At 55.2% G+C, this 17,540-nt stretch overlaps 1 protein-coding gene and 1 long non-coding RNA gene across 4 annotated transcripts in view; both read right to left on the minus strand.

Moving 5' to 3' along the window:
- Nucleotides 1-6,736, minus strand: part of Erfl (ETS repressor factor like) — an 18,683-nt gene extending 11,947 nt beyond the window's left edge. Inside the window, exon 1 of one of the 2 annotated variants that reach the window (XM_031385705.1) lies at nt 6,311-6,736. The gene's annotated coding sequence lies outside the window, so the exon portion shown is untranslated. Of the gene's footprint in view, nt 1-4,908; nt 4,988-6,310 lie in introns of those variants that run through there. The other variant, XM_031385707.1, reaches the window with a different exon arrangement.
- Nucleotides 6,737-16,142: 9,406 nt separating this feature from the next.
- On the minus strand, nt 16,143-16,818 carry LOC116100413. Of its 2 annotated transcripts, none has more exons than XR_004122570.1 (2): nt 16,767-16,818; nt 16,143-16,493 (listed from the first exon to the last, which is right to left on the minus strand). It is a non-coding gene; the product is annotated as an uncharacterized LOC116100413 (long non-coding RNA). The 2 variants fall into 2 exon arrangements; XR_004122569.1 differs by having other exon boundaries at nt 16,143-16,514; nt 16,767-16,781.
- Between the last annotated feature and the right edge of the window lie 722 nt (nt 16,819-17,540).

The following is a 17,540-nucleotide window of genomic DNA, read 5'->3' on the forward strand; positions in this document are numbered from 1 at the left end:
GAGAGAGAGAGAGAGAGAGAGAGAGAGAGAGAGAAGAGATTGGAAGAGGGGTAAAGCCAACAGGGCAGTGGGACAACGACCAGGCAGAGTAGATGTTACACAGTCAGAAAGAGGAAGCTAGACCCACAGAGAGAGAGACAGGCAGAGAGGAGAGACAGAGACAGAGACAGAGACAGAGAGACAAGGAAAAAGGGAATCAGGGGGATTCTGGAAGAGGGAATGGCTGGAGAGAGGCTGAGAGGAAGTAAATTAGAGAGCTGAGAGCTAGGGCACCAGAGAACCTGGGTCAGCAAGAATGCAGGGGAGGGGGCAGAGATGCGGAAAATTGAGGGATTAGGGCAGAGGCAAGAGAGTGGATAGGGGAGACAAGAGCTGAGACAGCCAGAGGACTACCCCACCCCGCAGTGAACGCCCCACCCCCACCCCGTGTCCTCCACAGCCCCCTTCCCGTATGGACTCACAGCTCCCTATTAGTGCCTTCCTTGCCCCAGCTTCAGTACTGGGGCTCTGGTGTTCCCTACACTAAACCCTGAACCTCTTCATTCCCACCTGGTCCATCCCACGCCCAGCTTGGACCTTAGAACTACCACATCAGTACCACTGTCCCTGTCCTGGCGCCTACCTGCATCTTCACCCTAGCTGCTGTCAGAAGCCCTGGCCTCTGCCCCAGTGGTCCTACTAGCTCCCTAAAGCTGACCTGTTGATGTCCAAGCCATCCATCACAAACAGGGCCCTAGACATGGGACAAGACAACTGTATTTGATATTGTCAGAGAGTGTCAGAGAGAGTGGCTGGATTGAGAGTCTTCTAGAATGATCCTCAAGCAAGCCCTGGTGGTTCTGTGGCTTCCCTTGTAGGGTTTGGCAAAGTGGCCATTTTAGTGGAATCTGGATAAACATGAGTGACACACACACACTGCAGAGAACCAGAGAGACAGAGGTAAGTGGAGGGGACACATCAGGAGAGGACCCTAGATGGGATGTTGGGGCACAGCAGAAGAGCTAAAGAGACAGAGACAATAGAACCCAGAGTTGGACACAGAACAGAGACTGGGACAGAATGAACGACACAGAGGCAGGGGGGGTGAGGTGGGGGGAGGCCTGAAAGTTAAGAACAGAGAAATGGAGTTGAAGACACAGGAGGATAGACAGTCAGGGGAGCAGGAGAAAACTCAGACAAGGAGAGGGGCAGGGCCAGAAGTGCCCCTGGCTAGCAGAGGGGCCTGGGCTGGCCGGAGCTGGGTGCTGGGAGCTAAGCTGCTGTGGGGATCCCATAAGGGGCAGGGTCCGGCCAAGCTGGGGGAGGCTCGGGGCTCCAGGGGTATCAGGCGCGGTGCTAATTCAGCGCCATCGATCAGACAGGATGAGAGCAATAAATTATTGTGACAAGATGCAATCCTGGCCCTAGCACTGCCGCCGAGGCGGATCGATCCCTGTCCCCAGCCCCACACCAGTCCCATGCCCAGGCTTTGCTGCCAGGGACTCCTCTGCCCACCTCACGATCTTCTCTCCCCACAGTGCACACACTCCCAGCTGTGGACCAGGCGATGTGGTAGCCCTGGAGAAGAGACAGGACCAGGAGAGGATGCAGAGAAAGAAATCTAACCCTTACATGACTTGGGCCCTGCAGTTTCCCTCAGCACCTTATTTCCACCTATAGGGTAATAACTGCCATGGTGCCCATTTCACAGATGTAAAAACTGAGGTGTGACCAGGGGACATTAACTTGGACATAGTCCGATAAGGATGAGTGATGAGGCCTGAACTTGGATGCAGGTCAGGATGCATTTAAGGCCCTAGTATCTCTACTGTCAGAAGGGAGCACAAGGCACAAAGATGAAAAGATGAGGGGAGACAGATAGTAGAAGACAGAGAAGTAGAAAGATTCAGATATATAAAAAGATACAGAGCTAAGGCAGATGCTATATACCTGTAGTTCAAGATACTGGAGGACTGAGGCAGAGGACAAGTTGGAGGCCTGTCTGGGCTACAGAGTGAGCTCAAAGGCAGCTTGAACAACCAAACAAGGCCCTGCCTCAAAAACTGAAACAGGCCAAGAGCCAGGCCTGCTGGTGTTCACCTGTGATCCCAGCAACTGGGAGGTGGAGGCTGCCCACATCTAAGTTCAAGGTCACTCTGAGCTATATTAGACCCTGTCTCGAAGAGGGGGCACTGACGGGATACAGCTCAATGGTAGAGGTTTTTTTCTGTCATGCATGAGGACCTGGATTATAGCCCCCAAATCACAGGAGGAAAGGGGAGGGGTAAGGAGAAACACCAAAGGACACACAAGGACAGACTTGGAGGCTGGCAAAAGGGAGATGGTGGCAGAGGCCAAAGCAGGTAAAGAGAAGGGGACCAGAGGAGATGGCAGTGGGGACCAGCAGTGGGTGTCTGGCAAGGTGGCTGTGTGTTGGGAGCTGGGAGGGAAAGGACATGAGGTAGAGCTTGGGTCCCAGAGGTCAACATCTGTAAGAGCCTAGTGTGATGGACACCTGGGTAACCCAAGGGCAAGAGGGAAGGCTGGGAAGTTCTGGGTGACAGAGAAGCAAGGGTTGCTAAGGGGATGGCGTGGACAGGTGTGGGAGGCAAGCAAGGCTGTCTGGCTAGGAAGGCCATCTCTGAAGTCACATGGCCTTGGTTAGATTCAGTTCTTCCACAATGCCCAGTTTCAGGGACCTCAGAAAAAAGGAATTTTTTCTCTTGGAGCTCAGTTTATTTTTCTGGAAAGTGGGGACACAGGTCAAGTGCCTGCTTTATAATGAATGGTCCCATGAGGGTGAGTGTGACCCTGTCACAGAGGTGGCTTTAGAAGCCACTGCCATCGGCATCACCACCAAGGTAAGGGAAGAGAGGTTCTTGTTGTGTGTGTGTGTGTGTGTGTGTGTGTGCACGCACGCGTGTGCGCATGTGTGTGAACAGATGCTGCTGAAAGTCAGCTATGACACCCAGCAGTGGCAGCAACAGCACCTGGACTTTTAGAATATCCCAGCCTTCAGCAGGGAGTTGATGGCACAGGCCTTTAATCCTAGCACTCTGGAGGCAGAAGCAGGCTGATCTCTGTGAGTTCAAGGCCAGCCTGGTCTACAGAGTGAGTTCTGTGTGTGTGTGTGTGTGTATGTGTTTGTGTGTATATGTGTGTATACATATATAGTCATGTACATACATATACACATACACACATAATACATACATACATATCCCCAATGCCTGGAGTTGAACCTCAGGTTTTATTCCTTCATATAAGGCAGTGTTCTCCCACCAAGCTACATCCCTAAGCCCTGAGAGCCTCACAAAATTGCTCAGGTAGGTTGAACTCTGACCTTCCTGCCTTAGCCTCTGAAGCTTCCTGTCATTAGGCCTGGCTTAAGGGGACATCTCTATGATGCAGGGAGACGCTATGCAGGTGTCTCTTGCCACAGGTCTCACAAGTGTTTAGCAAATGCTGCAGGCATTGCTCACAAGCAGCAAGAACGTACTAAGGAGGGGAGTGTTCCCTACGGAGCTAGCAGGGTGGAGATGGGCTATGAGGAGGGACTGGTGCTTTGGGATGCAGCGACTGGAAGCAAAATGGGATCTGAAGGACTGGTCCTTAAGATGTAAGCAACAGGTTGAGAGGGCAGATAGTGAAGACGAAGGGTGGGTTGGAGTGTCACAACGATGTTTACCAAGGAGTGAGAGTTATTAAGCATGTAGAAATAAACAAGAGAGAGAGAGGCAGAGCTGGTACAAGGAGCCAAGGGCGTGCCTCTGGGGTACCAGATTTGCCCAGAAGTCTGTGTCCCCCTTGGAGGATGTTGAGAAAGACAGGCTTGTGGCAGAGACCAGCTCAAAGAGCTGGTAGAGGTGAGAAGTTGCTAGCACCAGGCATACAGATATAACGGGAGGGGAGGGGCTCTCAGTGGCTCAGTGGACAAGGCGCTGTGCTGGGTGGGCAGAGCTATCAGGAAAGATACACATGTTAGCAGGGGGTGTCTGTGAGCTGTTGGGGACCTGGGGCTGGAGAAAAGGTGGCAGAGGAGGGTGTCTGTCTCTGGGACCAGTGGGGGAGGTAGGTTTAGAAAATAAGATGGCAGAAAGCATATGTTTGGTTTGGTTTGATTTTGGAGTCAGGCAGGGTCTTACATAGCCTTGACTGGTTTCAAAGTCACTGTGTAGCCAAGGATGACCTTGAGTTTCTGATCTTCCTTCCTCTACCTCCTGAGTGCTGGGTTTATGGGTCTATGCCACTATTCCTGGTTTATGGAGTGCTGGGGATGGAACCCAGTGCTCTGCACTATACAGGTGCTCTGTAAACTTAGCTACAACCCCAGTGAGTGTATTTATATAAATGATGATGGCAGGTGGAGTGTGAAGGAGGGCCATGCAGGCAGAGAGGGTATGGGGGGTCACACGGAAGAAGGTAGTTTTGGAAGGATGGGTGTAAGGGTGGATGAGGAGGGTGGGTGGGGTCATGCTGTAAGGAAGGCTATGTGCAAAGGAAGGGGTGGGGTGTATGTGTGTGTGTGTGTAACAGGTATTACTGGAGGCAAGGCATAGGTTACATATAAAGACATGTATGAGAGAACTTAGGGAAAGGTTAGGAGTGTCGCAGGGGATGGTGTGACTTGAAAAATGGAATTTGTGACAGGTTCAGATAGAGGTTCAGATTTGGGGAAAGGTGTAACCTGGAGAGAGTAGGTGAGAGGGCACCGGCTAAGTGAGAGACTTTAGCTAATAAGCTTCTCTGGGTTAGGCTCCAAGCCGACAAGGTCGACCCGACCTGGAGGGTCTTGTGTGCACCTGCCCTGGGAGCCCCAGAAGCACATGAGGGAAACAGTTACAAGCAGGCCATGTTACCTTAGGTCCAGATGGGGAGAACATGGAGGCACAGGTGAGTTGGATGTGGGGTGCAGGTGGAGGGCGTTACCTGAAGCACAGGTGTGCTGTCTTCCCAGGAGCCAGTTCGAGCTGTCAGGTTCCTCCCGTGGCTCTAGCTTGGGGCTTGGGGAGGCCTGGGCCTGCCGGGCAGCTCGGGCTCCTGAGGCTGTTTGGCGATGCGGAGCGCGTCTGGGCCTCGGCGGGCCGGCGGGGCGGGGGGAGCGGGCGGGGGGGCCGTTTAGCCGTGATAGATCCGCGCGCCGCTTGTCTCTTAATCTCCGGAGCGACCGATCGATTCGCTATTTCCCTTTGTTGCCAGAAAATTCGATCCTGGGCCTGGAATTAGGTCCCCGGCTTAATCTGAGCGGAAACCAGCGAGGGGGAGACAGAGACAGAGATACTGGGGGAGACAGAGACGGAGAGATAGTGAGAGACAGAGAGATGCTGCGGGAGAGAGACTTAGGCACGAGGATTCTGGGAGGGGTAGTCTAAGGGTTAGTGCCACCGAGGTAAGAGTAGTGTTGTGAGAGACAGAGATAAAGAGTTAGATAGATAGATCCTGGGAGTTAGTCGCCCCTGGCTCCTGGGAGAGGTAGAAGGAGCGCTAGAAGGAGAGCTAGAAGTCAGAGATTCTGACAGAGACAGTGAAGAGAGACTTGGGCAGTGGAGATACGGCAGAGGTGGTCCAATGATGAATACACAGGGGGTCCAAGATATTCCCAGACCAAAGTTCAAGTCTAGGCGCTTCTTGTTCCCAAATGGGCTGACCCCAGGTCTGGCTCCAATATCTTTCCCATAGACCCTGTGATCTCTCACGCCAAATATGCAGATCCAGTTTTGTAGACTTGAACTCCAGCCCCAATCCAGACCGCCTCTCTCTCTCTCCTAAATCCAAATCCTCAGCGCTGATCCCCAGCCCCAAACATCCACAACCCCAGTCCAGACCTCCATCCCCGACGAGTCAACTCCATCCCCAAATAGCTGGGGGGCTTCAGCACTCTAGTCTCTGAGCCCCAGTCTTTAAAACCCATGCTACTCTGGTCCTAAATGTCCAGACTCCTTAGGCTCAAATACCCAGACCTAAGCTCAAGTGAGCCTTCAGCCCAAATAGTCACACTTTAGTATGTCCTGTTCCCACTCCCGAGGCTCCCACGCTCACATCCACGTCCTTCTCCCCCATACCTTGCACCCTAGTCTCGAGGTCCTACCTCCAGCGCTCATCCCTCCCACCTCGCACCCCTGTCCAAGAGATGCTCTGGCGGGATTCCCTCCCAACTCCCCAGAGTTAGGCGCAGCCGCACCCGCTGCCGACCCCCAAGCTGCCCCGCCTTAGGCACCCCAAGCTGTCCCGGGGTCTCTGGGGACCACCTCCCGCGCCCCGGGCCCCCGCCCCGGACAGCAATCCCCGCCCCTCATCCCCGCCCCTGAGACGGCCCGCGGCGCTCACTCACTTTCCGCGCCTTTGCGCATCCGCTCCGGTCCGCGGAGAAGTGTTTAAAGTTCGGATCCCGCAGCCATGGCCCCGCAGCGTCCTGGGGAAGGAGACCCCGGGGCGAGGGACGCTGGATGCCTAGAGTCCCGCGAAGACGGAGACTGAGAGGATGGGGTCTGGAAGCCCCTGAGACAGCGTGGTGACAGAGACAGGGAGACAGAGACGAGGGACACGAGCAGAGACGGGGAGATGCAGAGAAGAGACACCTCAAAAGAGATGCGCGCAGAGGACGGACGCGGGAAGCTGGGAACCCAGCTCTGGGCCAGGACTCGGGGGACCGTGTCTGCGCCCCCTCCTCTCCTGCAGTTCCTCTTCCTCCTCCTCCCTCGCTCCTCGGCGCGGCGCGCTCTCCCGCCCTCGCGGCCGCCCGGCCCGGCTCGGCGCGCAGATATATGGAGGCGGCGGCGGCGGCTGTGCGGGGGAGGGGGCGGGTGCGCGATCGATGGAATATAATTTTCCTCAAACTCGGAAAATAAAGTTCAGAGCTGATCAAATTTGAAAACAGATGTCGAATTGCGACTCTAAATAAGGTTCGATCCCGGGACTGAGAGAGTGGGGGTAGAATAGGGGCAGAGAGACACCCCCAACACCTTTCCCCTTTCCTCCCTACCTCCTCCTTGTCCTACATGGGGAAGACTCGCAGACAGACAGACAGGCGGTAGAGAAGGAACCGCTGCCGCGCACAGGCAAAGCGGGGCCTGGCCTATGCAAGGACACACACAGACACACACAGACACACACACACACACACACACACACACGCAGAGCCTGGATTGGGCAGCTGACACGCGGACATAGGAACACATAGAAACAGTGGCATAGACCATGCAAACACACACATACACAGGACACAAATGCAACACAAAACACAGAGCCGGGCACATCACGAGCATGACCTGTATTCTAGACACATACTCGGCACACAAACCGATCCCAATCCCCCAGTGGCCTCCTTCCTGATCCACCCACACAGGGGGTGCACAGACACAGGGTGTCACAGCGACACATACCCCACATCGGAGTGCAGACCCACACTGGACAATCACAGACAGAGCCCAGGGTGGACACCCTGAGGGGCTTCTCTTCACACAGGAGTGGATCTGGTCTCACAAGTGCATACCTGCTGGGAAAGGCTCAGCCAGTTTACTCTCAGTGAAATAAAATATCAGCCATCTCCAGGACCCCCAAAGCAGTTCATCATCCACCGGACTTCTGCTGCAGCTTGACCTTGCTTTCTAACTGGTCCCCTTCCCTTTCCCCTCTCAACTCCACCCTTTCAGGGTCTCCCTTCCCCAATTTGTACTCTCTTCACACATCCCAGGTCAGGCTTCTCCCCATTTCAAAGCACCAAGAACTCAATGTGTTTTGTTTGGATTGTGAGATGTGGTCTCACGTAGCCCAGGCTGGACTCAGCATATTACTATGTAGCTGAGGCTGACCTTGAGCTCTTGCCCTTCCTGCCCTGCCTCCACTTCTCAGATGCTGGAGTTAGCAGCATATGCCACCACAGCCTGACCTCTAAACCTCATTGGGGGCGGGGGGGGGGCGGGGGGAAGAACGGCCTCTCCCAGGAGGGGCAACTATGTTTCAAGAGTTGTTTCAAGGCAAGACTGACATGCTCAAATGGATACTTTGTGTCCAGAGCCCTTATGAGGCAGTCACCACTGTAGCCCTTCAAGAGGCAGACACTCATCATCCATTTTGGCTAAGTCACCGGGTCTTAGTTTCCCTCTCTGAAAATGGGGTAACTTAGAGTGGTGGGTGGGTCAAACACATTGCTTGCTATAAGCATTGATTTTTCTCAAGTAATCTACTAAAACTTGTGCAAAGCTAGGTTTGACTGACCTGGTTCCGCCTTGTTCAAACCCAGGGAGGTTAGCAGGAAGCCCGCTCCTCCACCCCCACTGGCAGCACTGGTTCCCTATGCTGTACTTAAGCCCTCGGGAAGTAAAGGGTGTGACCTAGGGTGTGTCATTAGTTGTAGGATGACATTCCCCAAAGGTAGAGAGCAGCCTCCATCACAGCAGGACTCTGAATGTCCTGGTAGAGAGCAGCCTCCATCAGAGCAGGACTCTGAATGCCCTGGAGGAAGTTATAGGACATTCTCTGTAAAACAGAGTTCCCTCGGGTATATGAGACGTCCTTTGGTGTCTACTCTGTGGGTAGCTGTGACTCCCTAAGGACACTAGCTGGGAGCCAGGCTTGGTGGCGCACGCCTTTGATCTCAGCACTCATGAGGCAGACCCAGGCAGATCTCTGTAAATAACAGATCTACAGAGCGAGGAGTTCCAGGACAGCCAGTGCTACACAGAGAAAACCTGTCTAGAAAAAATTCATTCATAGAAATGTGTGTGTGTGTGGGGGTGTATCACTTATTTTTCCTGCACCCCAGAGGCTACTAAGTAAGGCAGGAGGATCTGGAGGTCAAAGTGTCTCAGGAAAAGGGAAGGGTTGCTCCTATTACATTTAAGGTCACCAAGTGTGCTGTGGTAGGATACCTGTGAAGGGAGAACACCTTCAGACTGTAAATAACACCCAGATGACACACTGGACTGCACTGGACCCTGCTCCCTTCCATGCAGGTAGGGAATCTAGGTTGGAATCTGAGCAACACCAAAGACTGCTGAGGACCGATGTCCAAAAGGCCTCACACTTTCTCTCTAAACCTTCTGCTCTAGGAAAGGTGAAGACAACCCCTCAGGGGGTCAGTGGGAAATCTCAGGGATTCTAACATTGTAAGAAGCTTACAATGTCCAAGCCGGGGTATCAAATACTCCCCCTCCTCTAAGGTGAGATCAGATGCCCTTGGTTACCTGACCAACGCATATCTGATTGTTCAGACCTTTCTTGGTGCCCCCCCCCGCCCCGCCCCAACACACACATTGTCCTATACCAAGTGCCTCTCAGATCTCTACGACGCTTTCAGAGCCATGTGCCTTTGGGAGATTTGTATTCCGTCTCTGGGGCCCTGGGGGATGGAGAGGGAGAGGATTCCGGTAAAGGTGGCAACTGGTGTGTGCAGCGCCTGGTAAGACACACAGTAGGTACACAGTTAAAGTTGGAGCTTTCTCTGCAGGTGAGGCATTCCTATGCAGAGGTGTCACACCCCCTGGGTCTGTGTATTCACTGTTTAGCAGTGTCTCCAACACCCACTTGCAGGTAGGAAGCGTCTCACAGGAGGGGGATCATTAAGCTGTAGTTAAGCTCCCTAGGGGGGCTGCAGGAGCACAAAACTGTAGTTAATACCCTGTAGAGAAAAGGACGCCCTTAGGGTGTGTAATGTCCTCTAAGAGAGTGTGGAGAGAGGCTGGGGTGGGGGACATCCTCACTAGCCACCCAGAGGCTAAGTTTTTGCCCACAGACAGAGAGGACATCTAGGAGCTATGATGACCATCGAACTCAAAGCCCCTAAGGGGCGAGGTAGGAAGCTTTCTGAGAACTGACCCTCCTTGAAGGTTGCCTCCGGGGGCAGCTAACCATGATGAGACTTCTCACCTCTGAGAACCTATGTCCCAACCCCTCCCCCACAGCAGCCTGAGGCCACTGGAGCAGAAGCAAGGCTTGCTGGGTACTGAATGAATCTGGTCCTTCCACATTGGACAGTAGTCAGTGTGGTAAACACTTCTATGGGTCTCCTTTGCACCACACACCTGAGCACTGTGTGCCATTAGCCCAGTTCTCACAACCTATGAGGTACGTATATGCTATCATCTGCATTATCTCCATTTTACCAATGGGGAAACTGAGGCACAGGCATCTCTTGCCCACTATTCTACAGCTAAGTGGTGTTGGCAGTGGGCCTGGAGCCCATGGACTCGAAGGCTTGGGGTATGTGTTCTTACTACCCAGCTAGTCCACCTGGACACTATGGACAGTGCCAGCTGCATCAGCACCCCAGCTTTGGACCCCCATATTACCAGACATAGTCTATCCCCATCACCCCAAATTCTTCGGAGGATCTTGACCACAACATCCCTGGGAGGCTCCGGGTTCCCTGAAGGCAGGGCCCATGTCTGATTTTCAGTACCTCCGGGACCAAGCACAGTGTTGTATCTATCTCATCGGGCTAAGGAAGGAGGCTGGAGGAAACCCTGGACTCCCAAAAGGCAGATGAATGGTTAGGAGGAATGGGGAAGCTGGAAGTAAGGCAGGTTGACTGTGAATGTCGGACTCCAGGAGTGAGGCTGATGGGGGAGGGAATTGCAGGCTGTGGCACACCCCCCCCCCCAAAAAAAAAACCACAACCGACATCCACCCTGACCTAAGAGGGACCATGGGAGGTGGAGGAAGGCACCAGAAGGGGCAGAAGGAAGCGCCAGGAAGCTCAAGGAGTGTGTGTGGGGTGGGCGTGGGGGGGTTAGACAGATAGATGGGGCGGGAAGGCATTGCGAAGACAGAAAGAGATACGGAGGGGGGAGCCTAGGGAAGGACAAACAGACAAATTAGGGCCAGGGCGGGGCAGGGAGGTTAGAATGAAGGCAAGGGAGAGAGGCCTCGGGTGAGGGAGGACAGACAGAGGGCATCCTGGGAATCCGTGGACAGATGGACCAAGGGACTCGGTGTTGGAGCGGCACGGCCGCGGGGCCAGGGCCAGGCCGAGGGCGCGCGCGGCGGTGGCTAGCGCGGGAGGTGGAGGCTGAGCGAGAGCGCGGTGTTTGTGGAGCTGTCGGCTGCGGTGGAATTATGAAAAATAGCAGGCATCGGAGCCGGCCTTCAGCTTCGATTAGGGGAGATGGGACATGACAGGTGCGATCAATACGCAGCCGTTCTATAAAGTGTCAAGTAATGAATCAATTTCGACTAAATTTTCCATTTTTCAGAGGCCGTTCTCCGAGAGAAGAATATCCTCTTTTGTAAAGATATTATTATCGATTTCGGCGGCAATTTGACATCAGGGGTAGTTAATTCCACTCAGAATAAAATTGAAAACACTTGAGAGAGAAAAGAGAGAGGCGAAGAGTGAGACAGAGAGGGAGAGAGGGGGAGTGAGGGAGGGGCTGGGAGGGCGAGAGAGATGGATGGACAGAGCGACAGGGATGGGAGATAGAGGGACAGGCTAGGAGATGGGGAGGCACAAGAGGGGGGAGAAACTTGGGAGCCAGGAACCTAGTTAGGTGGAGACAGGGACTCAGGGACACAGGCAAGATAAGGCACACAGACAGACAGACAGACAGACAGACAGACAGACAGACAATAAGAAAGTACAGCACAGAGTCATCAAGAGGATTCCTGAGAGGACATCCTAGGTATTAGCGACTTGTTCTTGTGAGTCAGAGAAATGGGGACAAAGGCAGTAGGAAAAACAGACCAAAAGAAAGGATAGAGAGATGGCATGGCGGAGAGGGGATCTGGGAGGTGGGGGTGAGACTGTGAGTGAGGGGAATTTAGGGAGTTGGAGCAAGAAATAGAGCAGGGGTAGGAGAGGAGGGAACCAAGGCTGTACAGGAATGGTTCCCGGAGGGCATGAAGGGGGGGGGGGGTAAAAGCTGAAGGGATAGCATGAGGGGGCAGATGCAGAGCTGTGGGGTCTGCATTGGGCCAGGGGGCGGCACTCATGCTAGGGATATACTGTTCTCCAAAGTTGCTCTGATGGGCAGACGCTCAGTGTATGGGGTGGTGGGGAAGGGGGTGATGGAGTGGCTGGTGAGTGCTATGGTTGGGGGTGGTGGGGATGACTTGACTACATGTGTGTCCCTGTGTCCTGGCATCTGTGTGAACATTCCAGTCTGGTTTCCTGGACTCCCATTTGTGTGTGTTTCAAGCCCTGTGCCTGCGCACACTATGGGGCCCTGGCCTGGCAGTCCCCATGGGGTCTCAGTCGCAGGCAATAGTGACAACATTTCTGGTTAGAGCCTGTCAGTCCTCCAGCTGAAATTTCCATTTATCCCTGAGCTGGTCAAAGGCTGCCTGGATGGAGGAGATGGGGGAGGGGACCTCCAGAAATACGCTGTGGGTCTGAGGGAGGAAGGTCGGGGTCTGGACCTCTTGGTCTGAGGGAGGAGGCTGGATCTGAGCTTCAGAGTCTGGGGGAGGAGCCCTGGAGCCTGGACACCACTTGATCCGCATGGAAGCCCCTCAGCCTCTGAGGTCCTCCCCAGCACTAAAGCCTGGGCCTGCTGCCCCCTAGTGGACATGGAAATTGGGTCCCCAAAGGGACAGTTGCTGACCATGGTAGCTCAAGAGGGAAGCTAGAGAGAGACATTAGCCCGAGTAAAGACAGAATAGAGAAGGAAAGAGGGTAGGGGAGGGGAGAGATAGATGGAAAGGTAGGGACCGAGATGAACAGGGACAGATGAACAGGGTCAGGCAAAGGACTGGCAGACTAGTTTCCAAAGAGGAGAGGACAAAAGTGGGTGGGGGAGTCACAGAAGAGGGAGAAATAATGGAGAGGAAGGCTTGACCGAGGTGGTCTATCAGGACTGATAAATTCAGCAAAGACTGCAGGATTAAAGGTTGTCAGCCAGGGAATGAGATGCAAGGCGTGTAGGGATACCATGAGGCAGAGAGCCATGAGGCTGAGACAGTTAAGGTGAAGGGACACTGGGGACAGGTCCAGAGAAGGAAGAGAGAAGCTACAGGAAGTAGCCAGAGAGGGATCCAGCAGAGGTAGACACTCATGGAGAGAGACACATGGACTGAAGTGGAAGCAGGCATGTACACCCAGAAGGACAGGAAAGAAGTGGACAAAGACAGGGGAGAAATATGGATGTGATACTAGACACCCACCCACCCCCAAAACCAAGTGGAGAGCCAAAGATGGAGTAGAGGGTGGTGTCGGGAGGGGCAAAGGAGGCTAGACCTGGATTCTGAGACCCTGCAGTCTGGTGAGACCCCGTCCAAGCCGAGGGCCTCTGGTGGCAAATCCTAGGAGAAGAGCTGGGGACAGGGGCTCCCTTGGCCTGGGGTCTCTGCCTACCACCCCCTCCCAATCCCCCCCACCCGGCGGGCTGCCCGGCGGAGGCGACAGATTGAGCGATGAGACGCATTACGCACTTAATCCGCCTGATTGAATGTTTTGCTTTCGCCCAAATTGAAACATTAAACAACACGGGACGAGAAGAGGCGGCCGCAAATCACTCATGAAAGATTCATCTTCTCCCCGGCAGCCGCCGCCACCACCACCGCCTGCCTCTGCTGCCACCCACCCCAGCTACGAAGCTTCTCAGGGTGGGGGTGGGGGCCGGGGCAGCACCCCGGCCTACCCTGAGTTTCCCCTTCTTCCCAACCTTCATGGCCCCAGAAAGTCCTTCTTATTGTCTGGCCTCCATCCCACAGGTGGCATCAGGGACAGAGGCCTAGCTTCTTGGCCAGCTGGACAGGGTGACCTTGGTGCTGTCCTTGTCTCTGTCCACTGGGATCCCTCTCCTCATTTATGGGGGTTCAGATAGAGGACTGACAGTCTTCAGCTGCCTACCTACACCAGCTCCAGTTCTTGGGGATATGTAAGGCTGGGGTGCAGGAGCCCCTCCCTTGTACAGGGACCTTGGTGGGTTTTAGACTCAGAGTGAGGATGCTGTCTAGGGTGGGAAGTGAAAAGATGATTGGGCGGGGGTGTGTGTGTGTGCAGGGGTGCGTCTGTGTCCTCTGTTACTCGGGGTATCTGCATGGCGCTTAATGCTTTCTGATTGTGTCTCTGTGTAGCTTATATGAATGCCTGTCTGTGTCACCACCCCATCCATGTCTGTGTGACCTTGTGTGTGTGTCTAAACCAGTGGCCTGTAGGTGTCTGCTGGCCTATGTCGGAGTGTCACTGCCACTGTGAGCAGGATTTTTGTGAGGCTGATTTTTGTGATGGCATCAGTATGTCTCAGGGAGTGACTCGCAGTGAGGCCTGTGTCTATCAGTCTGCATTTGTCAGTGTGTCATGCTCTCTGGTCATCCAGTCTGTCAGTGTTTAACTATTTCTGTGTCTGGGCCTGTTTGTCCATCCTTATGTCTCGTCTCTCCTCTCTCTCTCTCTCTCCCTCTGATTCTGTCACTAGCTGACAGGGTACTTGCTGGGACCAAAGAAGAGTGACCAGAAGGCCAGGGGCAGGGGGAAGGGAGGAGAAAACAGGGGAAAGAAAGACAGAGAGAAAGACGGTGAAGGCAGGCGACGCTGAGTGCTGAGAGCAAGGAGCAAGTGCGAGGCAGCTGGGGGGGGGGGCGTCGTGGACGCCACGGCCGGAGCGGGTGATCAATATTCGATTTAGGTTTTAATTCCGGGGCTTTCGGAGCCTGTCAGCCCTGATGTATGAGCTCACACCGGGGCCGCCCAGCCAGCCACCCCACCGATGCCCATGGCCTGGTGGCCTGTCCTGGCCCCAGTTTCCTTGCCCCTCTAGCAGTGGCAGACCAAGGAAGAGGTGGACAAATGAACTTGAGCCAGGTTGCTTACTCACTGGCCTTCCCCTGGACCTAGATTCCTACCTTCCCCAGGGGATGCTCAGGGAGACAGCTGGGGCCCCAAGGTCCTTATTGTCTGGGGACACCAGGCTGCTAGGCGTCACTGGCCACACACATCTAGACGACATATGCTCACACAGGGGAGTCTGTAGACACACATATCCTGCACATGCAACAACACACACACATAACCCATACATACCAGGACTCAAAACACCTGTGTACACACAAACCCTGACACACATGATCCAGACATACATGTATCCATACGTACCTGGACTCAAATTCACATGCATACACAAACTCCAAAACATGCACAGAACTCCAATGCACATACATGTCCACACACTCAGGGATATACACATCTCTACACACACAACTGACACACAGATAGTCTCTGCCAAATGTGTCCACAGGCACACTCTGACACAGAAGAAGCATGTGTGTCCACATAGAGCACCACTTCATACTCAAGACATATGTAAGTTCCATGTTAATGAGGGTTTGATGGGAGACATAGCCAGACACACAGATGCTAGGATGGACCGACACTATGACACTCAGAAAGTAGGACCAGGAGAAGAAACAATGAAGGCTGGACAGACACCAAGAACCCCTAGAGGACAGAATTCAGCTGGGGGATGGGGAGCCCCCCTTCTCCACAGGCCCCCCCAAACCCTGTCTCTCTCTCAGGAAGATGGATCCACCGCCCTCCCTGATGACAATGCTGTCTGCGCAAACTTTAATTAACACTTTGAGTTAATTAGTTCGAGATCATTTAGGAGTAAAATGTTTTTATTAGGGAGGCTTCGAGCCTGTTGATGGATGGGGCGCGATTCGCTCTTCCGCCTGCGGGGACAGCCGGTAAACAGAAATCAATCAGGGGCCTCCCAACCCAGCCCCCCACCCCCCAGTGCCAAGCTCCCAGCCTGAGGCCCAGGAGTCCCAGCTCACAGCCTTCTGCTCCCCAAGACTCCACGAGTCCCAACTTCTGAGCTTCTGCTCCCTCAGACAAAAGGGGCCAGGCTAGCCCTCTGCACTTAGACTCATAGCCCTTCTTAGTTAGACTCAAGGGTCTAGGCCCCAGCCCTCCTCCATTAAACTGAAAGGTCCTGACTCCAGTCCTCCTCCCTTAGACCTAGGGGTGCAGACTCCAGTACTCCTTTAGGCCTAGGAGTCCACACCCAGCCCTCCTTTCTCAGACCCAGGAGTCCAGGCCCCAGTCCTCCTCCCTCAGACTCAGGGGTCCAAAACCCAGCACTCCTCCCTCAGACTCAGGGGTCCAACCAACCGCCTTCCTCCCTCAGACATAAGAGCCTAGGCCCCAGTCCTCCTCCCTCAGACTTAGGCAGGGCTCCAGACCCCAGACCTAGGAATCACATTCAGGAGTCCAAACCCTAGCCTTCCTCACTCATTTATTCCCAAGGGTTCAGACCCCATCTGTCCTCCTCCCTTAGCCCTGGATCCAGGTTGAGCCCTCCTTCAGACGTAGGGGTCCAGTTGACTGTTGGGGCTCCCTAGCCTTGGGTCCCCAGATCTCAGGGACTCTTTGGCTCCCGGAACTCCGGCGGCCTGGTAGGGTCTCGGCCTAGCGGTGGTCCAGGTCGCCGGCTGCCCCTCCCGCCGCGGTGACGGCTTCATCAGGTGTCCGCGGCGGGCGGGCGGCGGGGTCCGGGTGCGGCGAGGCCGGGCCGGGGGGGCGGGGGCTCCGAAGCCGATAAATCTTCATCAGGCGGCGGCGGGGGGGCCATTAGGCGCTAATGGGAAGATGGAGGGGCCTGTCGGCCGCGCGGGCCGGGCCTCATTTGTCCTGCTTCCCGCTCCATTGGCCGCCGCCCCCGCCCCGCCCCTCCCCCCGCCGCCGCCGTCGCCGTGCGCTCCCCATTTCCGCTTGCAAGCCTGGCAAGGGACTTGGGGGGCACCAAGGGGAACCCGGGGGACTGGAGAAAGAGGAAGTTGGATTGCAGGGGCAGAGTTAGAAAAGGGGAGGCGGCCTAGGGCAGGGCGGGGAAACCCAGATAGCTCAGAACCTGGGCGATTCAGACTGTAGGGCGGATTAGAACGTAGGCGGAGAGGTTAGAACTGGATCGGGATGACTAGAGCGCGTGCAGAGGGGCTCAAACTCAGGCGGGGGGGCACTAGAGTGCAGGCGGAGGAGCTAGAACGTCGGCAAGAGGGGTTCGAACGCAGGCGAGGCAGAGTAGAAAGTTGGTGGGGTGGGCTAGGGAAGTAGCACGAAGTCGGGAGGACTAGAAAGCAGGCGGCGAGAAAGAGAAGAACCTGGGGAGAAGAGCTATAGCGCGGAAAGAAGGGTTAAGACACCGGCGAGAGGGACTAGACCGCAGGCCAGGGGTCTAGAACGCGGGCTGGGGGTGGGGGAGGAGAAGAACGTGGGAAGAAGGACTACAACTTGGGGGAAGGAGGCTGTGTGCACACCCGAAGGGACCTGCACCGCGCGGTCGGGGGTCTGGCACCAGGAGGGGTGCGCTGGAGAGAGTTAGGGGAGAGCGTCGGATCGCTGGATGTGGCCTCCAGGACGGGGACCCGACAGGCGAGCGGGCGGCATCCCTGGAGGCCGAGGCGCGGCCCCCACCCGCAGCCGTCGCCGCCACCGGCTCCCGGACTCGCGCCCCCAGCGCGTCCACTCTGATTTCTCGGCCCATTTTTCTTCCTCTGCTGTCACTCCAGCGCTCGCCCTCCCGCCGCCGGCTGCCCCGCTGCGCTCCGCTTCCCGCGGGAACCCCTGCTTGCAGCCCGCTCCCTCTGCAGCGCCCCACCTCACCTCATCCCTGGCGTGTATTTTA

The sequence above is a fragment of the Mastomys coucha genome, unplaced genomic scaffold, assembly GCF_008632895.1.
Source record: "Mastomys coucha isolate ucsf_1 unplaced genomic scaffold, UCSF_Mcou_1 pScaffold21, whole genome shotgun sequence".
NCBI classification, from domain to species: Eukaryota; Metazoa; Chordata; class Mammalia; order Rodentia; family Muridae; genus Mastomys; species Mastomys coucha.